Source organism: Acanthaster planci, linkage group LG09 (genome assembly GCF_054643075.1).
Source record: "Acanthaster planci isolate LZ-2023a linkage group LG09, COTS_SCS, whole genome shotgun sequence".
NCBI classification, from domain to species: domain Eukaryota; kingdom Metazoa; phylum Echinodermata; class Asteroidea; order Valvatida; family Acanthasteridae; genus Acanthaster; species Acanthaster planci.
The window spans coordinates 1,870,740-1,885,716 of record NC_141785.1 but is presented as its reverse complement, the minus strand read 5'-3'; the positions used below and the strand labels follow the sequence as shown (position 1 = coordinate 1,885,716).

Sequence of the window (14,977 nt, the reverse complement as noted above, 5' to 3'; positions counted from 1 at the left end):
CTTTGAAGTTGCGGTTACATTCGGAGTAGTGCACCCAAGTAGTGATTTTGCCCGACGTGCAGCCCTAGAGACATACGTAGATACAATCATCGACGCATCTCGTGTGTTTTTCTTTCGCAGTATACCCTACCTGGCACCCATTGCAAAAGTAACCCCTGTTTAAAAAGACTTTCATGGACGTGATCATATCGTAATGACTGTCGTGACAGTACAGATAACCGGAGTGCCGTCGGACGGGCCCTTTGAAAATGGCGGCGTTAAAATGATCGTGGGATAAGCCACGATGCGATACTCGGTAAGACGTCGTGAAATTTGCGTATTTCCCCAATGCCGCACGGACCTTCCTTTACGCCCGCTTTAGCGTGCAAATCTCTGGCCAGGTATTACGTCCTATTTTTTAATTTTGACCCCGCTGTGAGTTTAGGGGAAAGGGGAAAGACCCAAGTCTTTCCCCCTTTTTGCATCCGCATGTGCACGAAATGAATGTCGACCTGGTCGGCCAATTGAATGTGTTGATAGGATTGCAACACTTGTTCGATACGAGCCAGAAACTTCTCGACCGTTCACTCATCGACGCGTAAAAACGGTGGAACTCAGGCGTAGTAAAAACTCGCGTAAGGATAAATGATTCATGTCCCTGAACTGTACTGTTTTTACAAACTTCTCATTAACGTCTAAAATAGCGTAATAATCATGCGGCCTTTCCACGCGAATCCTCTTCCTTGACGGCTGGTTCTCCTTGTCCTCCTCCTCTTCACCGTCCACTCCTCCGTCCTCTCGGTTGGCTTGTTCAAATTCTGCCCACGGATCGTCGACGTGGTCTTCGCTATTACCGTATTACCGTATAATGGTAATCCACTATTTTTTATCACAAGCAAGGTCAAATTGTACCCAAAATTTTTACCCCGTGCCTTATTCCTATTTTATCCCATAAACCAGGGTCAACCTGTGTCAGACTTTCTGACCTTATCCTATGCCTATCCCTTACCAAAGGTCATTCTGTCCCATAATTTCTCACCCTACACCTCATTCCTATTCATATCGATATATTATTACCATACTTATGCATATTAATGTGACCTTTTGCCATTTTTTTCCGCAAAGGTCAAACTGTACCAAACAGTCCCCCACTACTTACGTTAAAACAGCATTACGGCGATCAAATAAGCTCGCTTTACACCGACACCGACAGTTTACTCGAAATTAAAACTGATGACGTTTACCAAGACCTTTTATACATGCGCAATAAGTTTGATTTTAGTACCCAGCAGAACATCAAATTCATTGGCAAATTTTAAGACGAATTTGGTGGGGCAAGCGTATCAGAAGCCATTTGTATCAGGCCCAAAATGTATTCGATCAAACTAGATGACAACTCTGTGCTAAAAAAGCCAAAGGGGTAACAAACATTGTAAGTGATTGTGACCTGTAACACGAGTCTTACAAAGACTGTTTATTTAACCAAACAAAGTTTACAAACGAACGGACTTTAATACGGTCGTATCTACATCAGCTTTACATTCACTCGATACAAACGATACATTTTACCAAACTGCATCGATACATTGGCATTTGGTCATTATGGAATATCAGAAGGCGGTAACTCGGTGTCTTCTGTCACCAATTGAAGCTCTTCTCGCACAAAAGAACGCTTTGGCCCGTCGAGCAAGTATTACAAAGTAGGTCCCGTTGTTATTTTACCATTGACTCGCTTTAAATTGACTCGTGCGCCTTTCAATTTGAAACACGTCTACGCTCCAAATTGGATCTGTGGCCCGTTTGACGGTGTCACCCCCCTGTTCACCCGGGTAATATAGATACCTGACGACAGCGTTTGAACGTAATTCTTGCTGTATGCTTCTTACTGTGTTTCACCACAGGAGCGAGTAAATACATTTGCCAAATGGCTTGTTTATTTAACCAAGCTCGCATAACTGTTTGGTTTGCACCCGTCTTTTTGTGCAAGTGATCTATGGCGCTTTAGCCTTTCAAATAACCTTGCGGACTATAAAACAATCTTGAAAATTCTCTGTTTATTTAAAATAAAGTTAATCATACCGGAAGGCAAAAAAAAACTACCAACGCGGTTCCTCCAAGGAGCCACACCAATTCTGTAACTTTTTGAAGGTTCGTAAAAATCTAACAACTTGGGCTCGGGTGGTAACGGCAACACACTTTTTCACGTTATTTCTGCGTAAGCGCGCAACACCTCGTCTACATTGACAAATTCTTGTTGACTAACGCTTTCTTGTCTCAAGCGTTCGTTTAAAAAGTCCAACAAATGTACACGATTTTCTTCCCAAGTCTGCTTGGCTTGCGCTAATTGTTCCAAAGCAAGGTCGTGCCGCTTTCGTTTTTCGTCTACTCGTTTTTGAGACAAACTACTAAATAAAAAAATTGAACCAGTTAACACCAACGCATTGACTATAACTCCTTCATTAATGCACTCGCCATTTTATTTTATATATTTTAAAATGGAGCGGGAAATTCAAAACACATTGACAGAAATGCGAGCAGTTGCAACATCGAGCACATGCTTGGGGACATGCAAGCCGACATACATCACAACTCTGACATGCTTTTAGAGACCCAGGACGTATTGGCAGAAATGCGAGCCGAAACGTTTTATAAGAAAGACATGTTTTTTGCAGGCGGTATATCGTTGATTGCAATGTCTTTTTTATTTAGGATTTTAAAATTATAAAACCGTTTATAATAAAAAGATATGGTTAGTCAATGCACAAAGAAATTAAACCCAAGCCACCGGCTCAAAGTGCCTCGAGCTATCAAAGGCGGAAGACGCGAAGTCACTATTACGCACAATCCAAGCTTAATCGCTGCCGGTCACACACTAAACGTCAAATTTCCCGCATTGGGAGTAGATGACGTCGTTGCTCCTGGTACCACAAAACTGGCTTTCAAATTGGAACTAGACGGCTCAATGGACGACTACCGTACAGTGCATAACAACGTCGCGCGTAACCTAGTTTCAGAACTCAACGTCAGTTTACAAAGCAACAAAGTCAATTGGCTACCCTTGACACAGACTGAAAATGTGGCTCACTTTGGTTTAGAAAGGGAAAATATAGCCAAGTTGCGATCAGGCGCGGGCAACAAAAATGAAGCGGCACACGACGGTAAAGGCAAAGCTATAGCCGACGCTTTTAAAAACAGATAAGCGATTCCGTAGACGCTCTGATATTGACAGATCATGGACCATTTTATCCCACGGATTTAAAGAACTGCTGACTTACCAGTTGACCTTTAACGGGCACAACAAAGTTGTCAAATCGACCGACACAGCCGCGGAATATGCAATTTCGGATCTGACTTTGGAATACGAAGTCGTGACCAATCGCAATTTTGCTCAATCGTTGCGCGCAAAGCACAAGGGTAATGTGTACTATCTATTCGACAGGATCCATTCGTGGAATAAGCAAGCGGTCTACAAGTCGGACACGTTGTGGAATGTAAACTTCTATCAAATGATTAAAAGCTTGAAAGGCGTTTGAATCTTGTTCAAAGAACCAACGGTTAAAAACCCTCAACGGTTTTACAATCCACACATTACGAAAACCACCGTTACAGTCGAAGTTAAACCAAATCAATTGTATTCGCAAGGGTTGTTCGAATACCAGCATAACAACGAAATCTCCAAGTTCTTCGGAGATTCTGACACCGAATCTAACGGGGTTGATATGGGCAGTTATTTGAACGATAAATGTGGTTTTTTGCTACATTTTAGAAGTTCCGACGATAATTCTGCACATAGGTCGGGTAGACCTCTTGGTGGCGGTGGAGACATATCGATACGAATGGAACGGGAAGCCGAAACGGCTGGAGCGCTTTACATGTACGTGTTCTTGGTCATGGACGCGCAGTTGACTGTGGAAGACGGTAATTTTAAAAGTCTGGTTTATTAAAGTTGGTTTAAGATAAATGAGCATGTATAAAAATTCGCACTGTGCTTGGATTGTCGGCAAGACGGGATGCGGAAAGACTAAGTGGGTTTTGGACGTGAATATCTGTTTGTATTTGACCAGCCGACCAGTTAATCAAGTATCGTAAAAAGTCTAAAGGAAGTAACACGTGTGCCCTAAGTCTTCTAAGCCTTCTTTTCCAATCACGCTATCATAGAAACACGTCCAAAACTTCAGGGTATTCCGTCTTTCCACGAAAATTTATCTCGGAAACGCGGTATTGTGGATGGTCACTTTAAGCTTCCGTACGTTGTACACGTTTTCAAGAAACTATTTGGCCAATTGTCAAAGGTTCGATCAACATCAAAGTTACAGACAACAAAGACCCTGATGAAAAAAATTAATTTATGACGTCATGATGACGTTATCACATATTTTTAAATTGATTTTTGGATATTCAATTTTGTCCATAGGTTTTGTACACGTTTTTCAACAGCCTATTTTCGGCACGTTGGTGAATCTGAATGATTTCCTTCAATGTACACTTGAAGTCCCTAATGGAGAGAGGCTCCCAAAAAAGCATCGTCAAAATTGCTTCATCAAGGGTCACGTGACATGAAAGTAAAGCTTCAGTTTTTCTCATAGGGTTTGTACACGTTTTTCTGCTACGCAATATTACCGATCTTAATGAGAGTAGTCCTGAACTTCAACTAGAAATTTCTATGAGAACGAAACAAAATCATATTATTTTTCGTCTTCGTTTGATTACATGTATACCCAAAAGTCTCAATATCAAATAATATTTCATAATTTTCTCAGTTTAATCGCAAATCACGTGACATCACCTGAAAGGAGTAGTTTTCAGCCCATTGACTTTGTGCACATTTTCAACTCACCATTTGGGTAATTTTGAGATGTGTGGTCATCATCAAAGTTACAACCAACCAAAACCTTGATAAAAACGTTTTGCTTAATTTATGACGTCATGGTGACGTCATCAACTATTTTTATCGATTTTTGAATACTTCACTTTCCACTACAGATTTCGAAGATGTTTTTCAAGAGCCAATGTTCGGCACTCTTCTCAATCTGATTGAATTTATGTAACATTAATGAAATGTTAATGTTTACTACTGCTATTTTTCTAGTTTAATTTTTTTAAATGCTTCCTCAAAAATCCTGAATCAGCCTGCGCTTGTTTTAACAACCGTCAAACCTCTGGTTTTGATTTTGTTGTTGGTGAACGTACAGAGTAGTAGGAATTAGCCGTTTAAACCCCACCTCCATTTTCCACCCAGTTTCCTCAAAACCCCTGGGTAGTACATCGACTCAAAAAAATCGGGGGAATCCCCTTAAAATCTGGAATTCCAAATTTTAACAATTTTCCCTGGGTACCTCATCGACCCCCAAAAATCGGCTTTAAAAATACCAGGTAAATATACACCTTCTGAGCCAACACTTCCTTTCACCCACTCGCGCGGGGATTTACCTTGACCTTTTGACCCTGGCGCACTTTTTCCTGTAAACAACTCGTGACCAGCAACGATCGCACAAACGATCACTCTCAAACAAAAAAGGGATTTTCCTGTCGCTGTCTCGATAGAAAACTGAGAAAAATTTTAGAGACCTACATATAAATAGAGACATGAGCAACCCGCAACACCGACCTCTACTATCGACCTTTAATCGATTTAAGAAGGCGTTTTTAGAAGATTTTGTCAAGCGGTACAATATTCCATTACCGGCACCCAAGCGTAAATATCACACTAAACCCGAGCTCATTGAAGCCATACGGGCTGATCAAAAACAGTTTAGGTACCTCCCGCGTCAGTCATATCGGCAGCTTTTTAAAACGGTGCAAAAATATAATATTCCTTTTGCAAACAAAGACAGATATGTTAAACAGGACTTTATTGAAGCGATTAAAGCTTACACTCAGCCCGAGGAAATTGCGGAAGTTGACATTAGAAACGTGAGGCGCTTTTAAGATAACTACCGCAATTGGGAATTGATACCCCGTTTCTTTGAATATGACCTCGTGCACTTTTTTTTGGATTTTTACAAAACTTTCATCGAGAAGAAAGCGTTGGAAGAACTAAAAGAAATTGGTTCGTACAAATTGCAAACGGCTCTAAAAGTGCAGTTTAGATTAGAAAAACCTGAAAAAACTGAATTTGGCGTATTTCCCTTTCCAAGCGACAACAATTTAGTCGCAACCAAAGCCGACGTGAAAGGGGCACTCGCTGAACAGAGGGAAAAACAGATTGAGGACGTGGAAGCTCATACACAAAAACGTTCTGGTTGGATCTTTGATGAAGTAAAAGCTTTTTACATCAACGTGGTTGAATAAAACCCGGTGGGCGCGCTTATATCCCGCTACCAAAGTATTTGAGGGACAAAAAAGCAATCATAAACGTCCAAACCAAAAAGACCAGGAATGCATCAGATGGGCACTGAGAGCGGCTTTAAAGTTATATTCTGACTACGTTAAAAGTCAGTTAGAAACAAATTCAAATTACAAAATACATGACGAGCGAACATCGACTTACACATAAACAGACGGTCTAAATTTTACAAACATAAGCTTTCCCATATCTCAGATCCCGGTGATCGAATCGCAAAATAATTTGGCAATCAATGTGTTTGGTTACGACAAAAAAGACGGTCTTTACATTCTTTATAAAAGTAAAAAAACGTCTGAACCTAATTCATTTTAGGCCCATTGGGGCTTCAAATATCCGCTAGGCTGGGTTGCTGGGGTAAATTCCCCCGCTGACCACACAGGCGCTGGATTTACGACCCAACTGTTTGGTTACAGCTTCATAGGCAGAACCAATGTGTGTGCTGGTCACTTTTGTCTGAGCAGTTTGCCAGGTCGGTTCGTTCGGTTTATTGTGGGATAAATAATCAGTGTTGTTGTAAATTTGCAAGGTATCCTTCGTAGGTTAGTCGTTTTCTACATTCTGCAATTTATTTGCAGCTTTGGGAGAGGATATCACGTTTATTCAAGCCCCTTCCAGTTATTGGGAAAAGGTGCCACGGACAGCAAGAACAAAGCGGCGCACTGCCGGCGCTGAGGGTTCGAGACCAAGGGGGAGGCCTCGTTTGGACCGCATCGCGCCGGCTGATGTTCCGAGTGATTCCTCGGTGCCCGTCGCACGGATGACTGCTGTTTCATCGGGTGAGACTTTTTCCATCCCGTCTGAGCTAACGCCGAGGCCGGTAGTGTCTATCGCATCTGCCCCTGATGGCCCGGCCTTTTCGGTTGCGTCTCCCCCTATTGTTCATTCTGTTCTGTCTTTTACCACTTCGTCGGGTGTAGGGGGTGGCGATGTCACGCCCCTAACAAGTGTTTGCGATGATCTTGGGTCCGAGGTTCTCAACACCTTCGGGACAAAATTTGGAATGGGGAATTTGTAGATTTTGCGCTTCTTCTGCGGCCCTCTAGCAGTGTCAATAGTACCAGTGACTGCGTGTTTACTATTGGGTCGCGCGATTCCCCAGCATGGCAAATTCGTTCCCACAATCAACCCCCTCGGGTCACCTCAATTGAACAGTGGACTTCGGCTTTTCTAATTTTTGCATCCATATATTTGATGCGGCACCCTACGCAGGCGAGGCAGCTGCTAAAATATGCCGACATCGTCCGTTCGGCTGCTTTTCGGCGAGTAGGTTATGGGTGGCGCGACTATGATATTCAATTCAGGTTGCGCCAAGCCCGCATGCCGTCTCGGTCGTGGGCCAGCATTGACGTTGAATTATGGCTAACGTTGGTCGGTGCGCCCGTCCAACAAGCCATTTTTCGTCCCTATTCCAACCAGAGCAACCACCAACGGGCAATGGGTCACACCAATATTGGGGCAAGCCGCACCGCCCAGCGCGAGCACACTGCCGGAATCTGTTTCGATTTCAACCGCGGCCACTGCTTCAGACCCACCTGTCGTTTTGCCCACAAATGCGCAACCTGTTTGTCCATCGGCCATTCCGCCGCCTCTTGCCGTGGAAGCCCTCGCTCGGTGCGGGGAGCACTCACTCTAACCACACCTCCCAACGCCGGTAAGAATAAATAAACTGCGCCCCTTTTTGGCATCATATGGTGACAGGCATGCCGCTCAGGTGCTGTTGGAGGTTTTTACATCTGGTTTCCGTATAGGGTATAAAGGTCCTCGGGTTAGCACTTCTGCCCGTAATTTGATCTCTGCTCGACAAAATAGAGAGGTAGTGAAATGCAAACTTGACCGTGAGTTACATTTGGGTAGGATTGCTGGCCCGTTCCCCAGTCCCCCATTTCCCAATTTTCGTTGTTCTCCAATAGGTTTAGTGCCGAAACAAACCCCTGGTGAGTTCCGTTTAATTCATAACCTTTCGTCTCCTTTGGGTGATTCAGTTAATGATCATATTGACCCAGCCAAGGCTGCGGTGTCTTATACGACTTTTGATGATGCTGTTGAATTGGATTCTAGTTTGGGCCCCAAAGCCCTTCTGGCCAAGTCGGATATAAAATCGGCTTGTCGTTTACTCCCTGTTCATCCCGATGATTATGATTTACTCGGTTTTTCGTTCGACGGTTCATTTTATTACAAGTGTATGCCCATGGGTTGCTCCATTTCTTGTGCCACGTTCGAACGATTTAGCACCTTTCTCGAATATTGTACTCGTAAGGTTGCAGCTACTCCGAAGGGCAATCCAACGAGTGCGCACATGCGCTTACTTTTTTCACAGTAGTTTGCCGGGACTTTGGTGTTCCTTTGGCCAGTGACAAAACAGTGGGGCCAGTGACAAGCTTAGATTTCCTGGGCTTAACGATTGATACAGTTGCCCAGCAGATTCGGGTTCCTACGGCCAAGGTCCTTGCAATTCTGGCGAAGTTGGATTGCACTTTGTCCAAGCGTAAAGTCACCCTATGAGATCTTCGATCATTGCTGGGTAGCCTAAATTTCGTTTGTAAGGCAATACGGCCGGGCCAGGCCTTCTTGCGTCGTCTCTTCCATCTCACAAGCGGCATTCAGAAACCACATCATCGGATCCGTATTTCCTCTGGTGCGCGGGCCGACATGCTGGCTTGGCGGGAATTTTTGTTCCGTTTTAATGGTTTTATGGTTTGGTTATTTTCCCTTAGGAGGTATGGCATTCTAGCGCCAACTTGCACTTGTATACGGACGCATCCCAGCAGTTCGGTTTCGGAGCTTTCTTTAATGAGCGTTGGACGCAAGGCATGTGGCCACTGCAATGGCGCTCCTTGAATTTATCCATTACTTTTCTCGAACTTTTCCCGATCACCCTCGCGTTGCGCTTATAGGGCCCGGCCTTGCAAAACCGGCGTGTCATATTTTGGTGTGATAATGGGGCTGTGGTGGCGATTATTAATAGCCAAACATCACGGTGTCCCAGAATTATGAAATTGGTTCGCATGTTTGTAGTGCTTTGTTTGAGGTTGAATATCCACTTTAAGGCACGCCATGTACCTGGTCTTGATAATGGCATCGCTGACGCTCTATCTCGTTTTCAGATGGATCGTTACCGGCGGCTGGCGCCCGAGGCCGCCCCCGTTATGACACCCTTGCCTGCAGACCTTTGGAACAACTTAATTTAGAGGTTCACAGTCTTTTGATGGACTCAGTTGCCCCGCGTACCCATTCAGTTTACCAATGTGCTTGGCAATTTTTCTGTTGGTTTATTTCCCGCCATGGTTTTCTTAATACATCTTCTAGTCCCACATTGCAGCAGCTTGTGCACTTTATTGCATTTTTGTCCGTTAATGGGTACGCTCCGGTTACTGTTGCATCGTATGTCTCATGGATTGCGTCTACACTCCGCTTGCAGGGTTCCCATGACATAACTAAACATTTCATTGTGAAACGAATGTTAGATGGTTGCCGCCGCCGGTACGGGCGGCGCGATCAACGCCGCCCTATTACGATTGTTTTACTGCGGCGTGTTATTCCTGCTTTACACTCCGTTTGTACCAATCAGTATGAAGCCCTACTGTTTCGAGTGGCTTTCCTGTTAGCGTTTTTTGGATTTCTGCGCGTCGGTGAACTCACAGCGTCCACTCGATCTGGTATTTCACCTTTACGTCGTTCTGATGTTACCCTTCATCATACCTCTTCCGGCAGTGTGGTTAATCTAAACATTCGTTTCTCCAAGACCGACCAGTACGGTCAGGGTTGTGTAATTTCAATACCTGCTGTTTCTGAGGGCGAACTCTCCCTGTGCCCTGTTCAGGCCACTACACAGCTCCTCAGCAGGTGTCCTCAGCATTTCAGCAATTTCCTGTCCCATTCTGATGGTTCTCCAATTACACGTTCTCAATTCACCGCTGTTTTAAGGCGGGCCCTTGGCTTCATTGGCATTCATGATACCCGTTACACTTCTCATTCCTTCTGGATTGGTGCGGCCACAGCAGCCGCAATGGCGGAAATTCCTGACGATGAGATCCAACAGATGGGTCGTTGGCAGTCAGGCGTTTACCGCCGCTATATTCGTATTAGCAGGGACCTTCTCCCATGAGTTTTAAATTTTGTGGTTATTTTGTACATTGGAGTCATGTTACCCCACACCAAAAACAACCGTGATTCCAACCATACGCTAACTTTTCATTAAGTATTAATAGCTATTTAATTTCTGTTTTACTTCCATGAGCAAACCCGCCGATCGACAACAAGCCCCTTGTCTGGGTGGTTGGCGACTCGTTCATCCATTGGACCTCCCCCCAAGGAGAGGATAACGCCACACGGGAGTGTGGCGTTATCCTCTCCTTGGGGGGAGGCACTTGATGGGCTGGCAACTGTTCGCTGGATGGGTAGGCGGGGCCTGCAGCTTGACCAATTCAACGACTTCCTTTACAGCTGCTGGCTGACGGAGCAAGCATCGTCAACATGGATCATCATACACGTTGGCTCCAACGATCTGGGCTACGTCCCCAAGAAATCAATGCTCGAGGGGATTAAACAATTCTTGCCGTCACCCGAGCATTATTACCTCACTCCATCATTTACTGGTCGGAGATTTTGCCAAGGGTCTCCTATGCCTCGGCTAACAGACAAAATTTGGTTGAGCACACCAGGCGAGCTCTTAACCGTTCGGTGGGCAATCTTTTCCACAGGGCGCCAGGTGGGTTGATTGCTCACCCCCAAATTGAGTGGTGGCGGCAGGATTTATATTTATCAGATGGGGTGCACCTTGTGGGTGCCGCTTCGGAATTCCTTATTTATAACTTCCATACCGCGTTACTCCAGTCTTGCGGTGTAGCTTGATTTCCTGTTACAATGCCAGCGCAAACACCACCTCCCCCTACACACGCGAGGTCACTTACCTATCATCACGCGGCCCATTTGGCGGCGGTCATAAATGACCGTGTGGCGGAATTTCATTCTTATCACCGTCATGGGCCTTAGGATTACGATTCAATATAGCTATATAAAACCTATGCAATCAACGAATTCTTACATACATGGAATCAATAGGAAGTCTGTATAATGTTTATGGTTCACTTTGCAGTTTATAATCCAGATGGAATGGGTAGTCTATATTCGGGTACGTACGGGTGGGACGTGAATAATGTCTATTCCGCGGATTACGCTTCAACCGGGAATGATTTGCTGCAATGATTTACAATCTATTCTGTTGTCTCGCGGCTTACGCCTCGACCGGAGACTGAACATGGTTAAGTGGCTTATACTGTTGTCTCGCGGCTCACGCTTCGACCGGGGACTTGTTAAGTGCAGCCAGTTACCGTCCGCGGATCACGCTTCGACCGGGACTTGCTTTGTTTAGCTTATTTACAATGTTGTCTCGCGGTTTACGCTTCGACCGGGAATATGCTAAACTATCACATAAAATGCTATTGGTTATCGATCTGGAATTAAAACTGCTCTGGCCGTACGATAACAAAAGAATTAAATTTGCGCTGGTGTAAGATTTCATTCATTTTGTATCTGACTTATGCGGCAATAAACAAATTTTACAATTAAATATACTTTATTTTACCCGAGGTGAAAAGAGTCACTACTGCTGGATTAAAAACTTTTCTCGGTTGACGGGTGATATCGATCATCACGAGCATAAGAAACACTGGTGCTTCAAATGCTTGTCACATTTTCAAGAGGCAGAAAAACTTGCTCGGCACAGAGAAGATTGTAACGGAATTGACACACCGGCTTCTAAAGTAGAATTACCCGCCAAAGGCGAAAATATTCTCAAGTTTAAAAATTACAAAGACAAACAAGCCGCCCCTTTTGTCATTTACGCTGATTTTGAGTCTGTTTTAGAAAAATTACCGCCGACAGATACAAACACGGTCAAAACACAAATTCATAAGCCTTGGGATACTCATACGTGGTCGTCAGATGCGATGGTCAATGCACTTCACGCGAGATTTATAGAGGTAAAGACGCGGCTACCAAATTTGTTCAATCGCTCTCTGAGGAAGCATCCGAGATAAACAAAACGTTTAAAAGCAAAGTGAAGTTGATTTGGTCACCCGAGTTAGAAAAAATCTACGAAAATTGTAATCGCTGTTGGATTTGCGAAAAGTTGATAGACAAGAAAATGGAAGAATCTCAATGCCAGTGTGATATTCCAAATACGGGCAAAATTGCTCGTAAAAATGAAGCTGGGTTCAGAGAATGGATATGTTTAGATTGCGAAAAGCCCATCAACAATTTTAGAAAGGTCAGAGATCATTGTCAAGTGACAGGAAAATACCGAGGTCCCGCGCACGCCAGTTGTAATCTAAAGTTAAGAGTTGCCCGAATCAAACGCCCATTCCGGTGATTTTACACAATCTCGAGAAATACGACGCACACTTGATTATGCAGGGCGCTCACGAGTACAACGGGAATGAAATAAATTAATTGCTAAAAATACTGAAAATTACATTTTGTTTTCCTTTGGCCAACTCAGGTTTTTAGACTCCTTTCATTTTATGGCGACCTCGCTAGATCGGTTGGTTAAAAACTGTTCACCCGATGATTTTAACTTACTTTGCGAAAGGTTTCCAGAAAAAGGGAAAATACCCTTATGAATATATCGATTCCTTTGATCGGTTCCAAGAGACGAGTTTACCACCAATAGGCGCTTTTTATAGCTCTCTGAAACAACCGCCGTGACCGAGCAAGAACATTTAAGAGCTCAAAAAGTATGGCAAGCCTTTGGTTGTGAAAACGTAGTTGACTACCACGACCTATACGTGGAAACGGACGTGTTATTGCTAGCGGCTGTTTTTGAGAACTTCCGTAAAGTCTGTAAACAACAATATGACCTTGACCCAGTCAACTATTACACGTCACCGGGCCTGTCGTGGGATGCATTGTTAAAGCATTCATGTATACAACTGGAACTACTGACGGACATTGATAAGCACTTGTTCTTTGAAAGGGCAAAAAGAGGTGGTATCTCTAGCGTGGGTGCAAAGCTATATGCAAAGGCAAATAACCCGGACCTACCTGACTACGACCCGAATCAACCGGAGTCTCACATCATGTACCTGGACGCCAATAATTTATGCGGCTGGGCCATGAGTCAGTATCTACCCGTGGGTGAGTTTCAGTGGCTAAAAACTTAGACAAATTTACTCCCGAGTTTATTTCCAAGTTACGACCTAAAGACACGCGCGATTACATGTTTGAAGTGACTTTAGACTATCTGCAACACTTACACGACAAACACAACGACTTCCCAGTTGCGCCCGAAAATATGTCAATTCCCAATGAATGGTTTTCAGGCTACCAACAAAATTTAATTAGCAACGGAGAAAAAGTAACCTCGGTAGACAAACTCGTGGTCACTTTGGGTACCAAACGAAAATATGTGGTTCACTACCGAACTTTACAGAAATATTTAGAACTAGGATTAGATTAAAAGAGGTACACCGTGTCATGTCGTTTAAACAGTGGCCTTGGATGAAAAGCTACATCAATAAAAAATACCGAATTGCGCAAATTGGCCAGATTGATTTTGAGAAGGATTTCTTCAAATTGATGAATAATTCTGTTTTTGGCAAGACGATGGAAAATGTCAGATATCGTATGGACGGTCATTTATTGAGGGACTCACAAGACGCTGAGAAATACAAAAAATTAACTTTTAAACCAAATTACAAATCGACGGTACCGTTTAAAGAGTGCGATCTCTCCTTTGTGGAAATGTATCGCATAAAGACCAAGCTAAATAAGCCGATCTATTGCGGAGTAAGCGTGCTCGACTTATCTAAAACGTTCATGTACGATTTTTATTACAACGAACTAAAAGCCAACTTTGGTGAAAAAGTAAATTTACTTTACACGGACACTGATTCTCTGTTAGTTCAGATCCAAACTGACGATTTAAACGGCTACCTGAGTAAAAAGCGTTCATTATTTGACTTTAGTAATTACCCACCCGATAATCGACTTTACGATTCAAAAAATAAAAAAGTAATAGGTAAAATGAAAGACCAATTTGGTGACCAAATAATTTCAGAGGTCGTTTGCATACGCCCAAAAATGTATTCGATCTTAACTACCGATCAAATATTTAAAGAAGGCGACGGGGTCACAAAGTAGTAACCGAGAAACGGTTAACCCACGAGATGTATAAAAGCTGCCTATTTGAACGAAAGCAGCATTTCAATAAACAGCAGCTATTTAGATCAGATAAACATCACATGTTCACCGTGTCGCAAAACAAGCTAAGCCTCTCGCCGTTGGTCACAAAGCGCTATATTTTGCCGAATGGAATCGATACGTTAGCTTACGGGCATATATTACTCAGGCTGTAATTCAGTATCTTCGGGTACGACCTGAAGTTCCTCTTTGACAAAACTCCTATTTGGCCGTAGACCAAATCAATAGATAATATAAAGTGGGGCCCGTTTTTATCCGCTTGCCTTTCACTCGTTTAAATTGGCTCGTGCGCTTTTCCACCTGATAAACGTCCACTGACCAGACCGGATCTGTCGCCCTTCTGACGGTGCCGCCCTCTTGCTCGCCCGGGTAATATAAATACCGAACGACCACGTCTGGAAAAATTCTCTTTGGGTCGTTCTTATGGGTGCACTCGGTGTTTGTTTCACTCGG

General features: G+C 43.7%; 1 pseudogene; it reads left to right on the top strand.

Annotated features, from left to right (window-relative positions):
* The first annotated feature begins 7,082 nt into the window (after positions 1-7,082).
* Positions 7,083-9,056, top strand: LOC147798010 (uncharacterized; annotated as a pseudogene).
* The last annotated feature ends 5,921 nt before the right edge of the window (positions 9,057-14,977 follow it).